This window comes from Bubalus kerabau, chromosome 4 (genome assembly GCF_029407905.1).
Source record: "Bubalus kerabau isolate K-KA32 ecotype Philippines breed swamp buffalo chromosome 4, PCC_UOA_SB_1v2, whole genome shotgun sequence".
In the NCBI taxonomy this organism is placed as follows: domain Eukaryota; kingdom Metazoa; phylum Chordata; class Mammalia; order Artiodactyla; family Bovidae; genus Bubalus; species Bubalus kerabau.
In genome coordinates, this window is record NC_073627.1 from 141,047,293 (window position 1) to 141,053,292 (window position 6,000).

Genomic DNA, 6,000 nt, shown 5'->3' on the forward strand with positions numbered 1-6,000 from the left:
TTAGTAGAGCCACACCCCGTTTGTCTTTTGCTGACTGGCTTATTTTCCTTAGCATGGCATCCTCAAGGTTCATCCATGTTGTAGCATGTGACAGAATTTCCTTCTTTAAAAAGGTCGGATAATATTCAGTTATGTATACCACATTTTCCATTAAAATGTCAATGGATACTTGACCTGCTACCATCTCTTTGCTATTATGAATAATGCTGCTATGAACATGGGTGTACAAATATCTCTTTGAGGCCTCACTTTCAATTCCTTTGGATATATACCCAGAAGCGGAATTGCTGGATCATATGGTAATTCTATTTTTAACTTTTTCTGAGGAACCTCCATACTATTTTCCACAGCAGCTGCACCAATTTGCATTCCCACTAGCAATGTACAGGGGTTCAAATTTCTCCCATCCTCCCCACTCCCCAGCAGGTGTTATTTTCTGTTTTTTTTTTCTCTCTCCTTTTTTTTTTTGACAATAGCCATCCTAAATCTGTGTAAGGTGATCAGGACTTAAATTTTCAATTTTTATCCAGAAATGATTTACATTAAGTTAGATATACAACATAATTAGCAGACACTTATATGTGTGTGAGTGTGAGAGAGGGAGAGAGAGAGAATGCATAGGTATGAACTGCCTGTTTTTGCTAATTAGCATGGAGAATATAATTGGAATTATTTGAGAATGAGAATTATTTGAGAATTATTTGAGAATACAAAAACCTAGGCAGAGGAGAAAGGAAGTCTTGTCTTTTTGCCATTGGCTTGAGTTTCTGTGAGTGATCTTGTGAATTCTCAGCCTCTTCATGTCTTTGTGTGCTCAGTCGTGTCTGACTCTTGATGACACTTTGGACTGCAACCCGCTAGGCTCCTCTGTCCATGGTATTTTTCAGGGAAGAATAATGGAGTGGGTTGTCATTTCCTACTCCAGGGGATCTTCTTGATCCAGGTATTGAAACTACATCTCCTCTGTCCCTTGCATTGCAGGGGGATTCTTTACCACTTCGCCAACAGGAAGCCCCTCAGTCTCTTCATAATGAGGATTAGAAGAAATATATGGGCTGACATGTATCAAACACTTAATAATAAGGCCAGCTAGAGTAAATAAAGGGAAACACCCAAAGGGAGCTGGGTAGATAATAGTCAAGTTCAGCCCATAGCTGAGTTTTCCGCGTTACAGTTTTTGCTCAATATGGGTGGTTTTCTCAATTTTGAAATACAGATAAAGTCCACTTTATACAGCAGACGTGTTGAAAAGATACTGTGCTTATCAGGAATGGTTTTTTAATAAAGCAAATGAAAATGTAAATGTTTTCAGAGAACTTTACATGAAAGAATCCCATGGTGAAGTTAAATGTAATTTGGTAATATAAATAATTAATGCACTTGCCAAGTATGTGCTTTGGGAAAATTTTCTGTCTTGCTCTTCCATTTCTCTCTCTTCTGCATTCTTTTCTTTCCCACCCTTTTAAAAGTGCTTGGTATACCATATCAAAGATGGGTATAAAAGATAAATTGGAGGGAATAAAAAGAAAAGATAGAGGAACACTCTAAAGTTAGAGCAAATATGAATTCCCCAAACACATGCTTTGGGAAGATACATTATTTTATTAAAGGAAAATTGGATCTGACCATCCCAGCGTCCAGTGCAAAGGGGGAAACATAATCCAAGACATCATTCACACAGTACAAAAAAATTAAAACAAGCCAATCGCATAGTACTTTTTTTAAAATCGTGCAGTTCTGATCAGTGATGCCTGAAAGATGTTTTTCCCCTGAGACGTATTTTAAAAGGACACAGTGTCCTGTCCATACTTGAATTCTCACCAGTTATCTCCAGAACAAACTACAGTACTAAATTTTTTAGAAAGTCAGTGGGGCAGCAAACCACAGCTTGGCTTGTGTGGAAGAGCCCTTTGCCTAAGATAGCACTGATCTTGTCTTTGTGAGCTCTTAGTTTTTTATAATCTTCCAAATTGATTCATGAAAAACAGAGAGGACTTCCCTGGTGGTCCAGTGATTAAGACTCCCTGCTTCTAAGGCAGGGGGCATGGATCTGATCCCTGGCAAAGAAACAAGATCCACACGCCATGGGGTCAGAAAAAGAAGAACAACAAAGAAAAAGAAGGTTTATCAAACATTCGGAGCCCCAGACTTGAGCTCAAAAATCCTAAGGGAAATATTTGAAGACTGAAATTTTATTGTCGAAAAAATGTAAACTCATATGTGAAAAATACCATAAACAAAGTCTACCGATAAATGATAAACTGGGAAAAGGTCATTGAACAAATGTGACAAAAGAAAAATTGCTTCTTCTTCTAAGGCACCCCCTTGCTCCCCATTGCCATTTACATGTGAGTAGATGAAGTGGGGAGAAGGGAGAGGGTTGTGATTCAGGAAAGGCCTTTACAGGAGATGCTGTGTGATCATTTTTGGAGTTCATAAAATCTGTGAAACCCTTCTGTCAGAATCAGCCTTCTCCAACACAACATTGTAGAGCAATTATCCTCCAATTAAAAAAAAAAACCAAAACCCTAGTTTTCAAAAATAAAAAAAGAATCCGCCTTCTGTGGGGACCAGTGCTCAGCTCCCACGGTTCTCCATCAAGCAATGTGTAACGCCCCCAGGTTCTGGCAGTCCCCTGACCCCACTTGGATTTCTTGTTCTTAGACACTAGAGGTGGAGATAGGTGGACAGGTCCTGGGGAGTCTTAACATCCAACCTGGAATATATCATCTCAACTGTGGGTTTTGACTTCTGGTTTGACTTTATTCCTTAAAAAAATTTTTTTTTTCCTTTCTTTAAAAATGTTTATTTGTTTATCTATTTTTGGCTGTGCAGGCTTTCTCATTGGCACATGGTCTTCTCTGCTTGTGGAGCAGTCTCTAGGTGCACAGGCTCAGTAGTTGTGGCACACAGGCTTAGTTGCTCTGAGGCATGTGGGATCTTCCTTGACCAGGGATCGAACCCATTTCCCCTGGATTGGCAGGCAGATTCTTAACCACTGGGCCACCAGGGAAGCCCCCGACTTTATTTAGATAATATCTTTATACATGTGTTGCCTCCTGGGATTTCTCCAATGAAGAGATCTCCTAGTACTTCATTATATCAAAGAAGGAACTTAACCCATTCCCCCCAAACTCCTTCTCTTGTTCTTTGTCTGCCCCTGGGAAGTGTTGCCAGCACTCGGCAGGTCAAGTCTAAACCTGAGTGGCACCTATATTCCTTCTCTGCCTGCCTCCCCTGGTCAAATGTATCACAAGCCCATTGGCCCTGACTCCCGTATTTCTCGTCAATCTACTTCTCCATACTGCCTCGCCTCCAGTTTGCTCATACTAAACTTTGGTCTGGATTATGGAGTAGGCTCCTGATAAGCCTCCCTGCCTCCATGTTACCAGCCTTCAGAGGATTCTGCAGGTGGCAGCCAGAGTGGTTTTCTAAAATGCAAATCTGACCAGACAGTCTTTTGTTTAAATCTCTTCAGTTGCTTACAGCGGCTGCTGTTGTAAAGGTCAAACTCCTGTTCTTGTCAAGCGGGGAAAGATAAAAATAAACAAATAGACATTTAAATAAATTTTATTAAAAAGCCCATTTGAGGGACTTCCCTGATGGTCCAGCAGCTAAGACTCCGTGCTCCCAGTGCAGGGGGCCTAGGTTCTATTTCTGGTCAAGGAACTAGATCTTGCATGCCGCAACTAAGACCTGGCTCAGCCAAATAAATAAATACATATTTAAAAAATAAAGTTGCGTTCCCCATGACAATGGAAGTCCCCCAAGGTAGTTCACCATCAGATTCCTAGAATCTAGACATTGTTAACTATGCTGCTGCTACTACTGCTAAGTCGCTTCAGTCGTGTCCGACTCTATGTGACCCCATAGACGGCAGCCCACCAGGCTCCCCCGTCCCTGGGATTCTCCAGGCCAAGAACACTGGAGTGGGTTGCCATTTCTTTCTCCAATGCATGAAAGTGAAAAGTGAAAACGAAGTCGCTCAGTCGTGTCTGACTCTTAGCGACCCCATGGACTGCAGCCCACCAGGCTCCTCCGTCCATGGGATTTTCCAGGCAAGAGTACTGGAGTGGGGTGCCATTGCCTTCTCTGATTGTTAACTATAGAGAAACATTTAAAAAAAAAAAAAGAAAGAGAAGAAAACAGAGTGATCCACCAGATGTGAATGTAGATGTTGGAATAGGTGTGATTTGGGGATGAAGGTGACCTTGGTGTTGACCTTGGTCTATGAGGACAGCATAATTGGGCACCTTCCCTTTCCACTGTCTCAGGTCTTTGAAGGCACCATGCTTCCTGGCTTCTGGGCCTTCACACAAACTGTTATTTCTGCCTCCTTTGTTCCCTTCTCCCCCTTCATTTGACTAAGACCTACCCTTTGGGTCACTTCTTTAAGGAAGTCCGCTCACCCTTCAGAACACTGTGCTCTGCAAAGTATGTCCTGCTAAGCTGCTTGGCAGAAGGTGTGTTCCAAGTACGCCCTCACCAGCATAACATCAAATAAAGGGCTGGTTCCCCGTGTTCCCATACCTACAGATGGCCATTGTCTATTCTCTTTGTTTGTTTGATTGATTTATTTATTTGTGGCTATTGTGGGTCTTTTAGTGCTGCTCAGGCTCTCTCTAGTTGCGAGTTGAGGCTACTCTGGTTGCGGTGGCTTCTCTTGTTGAGCACAGGCTGTAGACACACAGGCTTTAGGAGTTGCAGCCCCCCGGCTCTAGAGCACAGGCCCAAGAGTTGTGGTGCACTGGCTTAGTTGCTCTGTGGCATGTGGGATCTTCCTGGGTCAGGGATCAAACCTGTGTCTCCTGCTTGGCAGGTGGATTCTTTACCACTGAACCACCAGGGAAGCCCCCCATTGTCTATTCTTAACCTTGGCCATTTTGCTATCCATTCTTTTTAACTTTGGCTGTCTTGATAGGCAAATGATAATATCTCCTTTTTCTCTTAATTTTTGTCTCTTTGACTCTAGCAAGATCAGACATATTTTTATGTTTACTGTCCATTTGGGGCTTCCCTGGTGGCTCAGACGGTAAAGAATCTGTCTGCAATGCAGGAAACCTGGGTTTGATCCCTGGGTCAGGAAGAACCCCTAGAGAAGGGAATGGTAATGTACTCCAGTATTCTTGTCTGGAGAATCCCATGGACAGAGGAGACTGGTGGGCTACAGTCCATGGGGGTCACAAAGAGTCAGATACTACTGAGCAACTAAGACTTTCACTCTCCATTTGAGTTTTCTTTTTGATTTTCCAACTTATCACCTTCATTTGTTTTTCACAGCTATTCTTATAGTTCTGTCATTCACCCAAGAGCACACATGTTGCTTGCCTACTCTATGTTAGCAGGTGTTATGAGCAATTTTGTCCTCTAAAAATCCATATGTTGAATCCCCCAGTATCTCAGAAATGGACTGGAGATAGGCCCTTGGAAGAAATAATTAAGGTGAAATGAAGTCACTTGGGTGGACCCTAATGCAGTGTGTCTGGTGTCCCCGTAAGAAGAAAGGATTAGGACAGATGCAAAGAGGACGTGAGGACGCAGGGAGAAGGTGGCATATACGAGCCAAGAAAAGAGGGCTCAGAACAAACTAAACCTGCCAACACCTTGATCTTGGACTTGCTGCCTCCAGAACTGTGAGAAAAATAAATGTCTGCTGTTGAAGCCCCTCAGTCTGTGGTATTTTGTTACAGCCATCCTAAGAAATACAGCAGTGTTCTGGGCACTGGTGTCTAAACATTTGAATAAGATAGATAAAGTCCTTGCTCTTAACGAATTAGGTCATGGAGAAGTAAATAAGATGCAGAAATTCATTCACATTTTATTATATTTGTGGCTTGTTCGTGCATGTTCATGCTCCATTCTCAGTCATGTCCGACTCTTTGTGACCCCATGGCCTGTAAGCCCACCAGGCTCCTCTGTCCATGGGATTCTTCTGGCAAGAATACTGGAGTGAGTTGCCATTTCCTCCTCCAGGGGATCTTCCCAACTCAGGGATCAAAC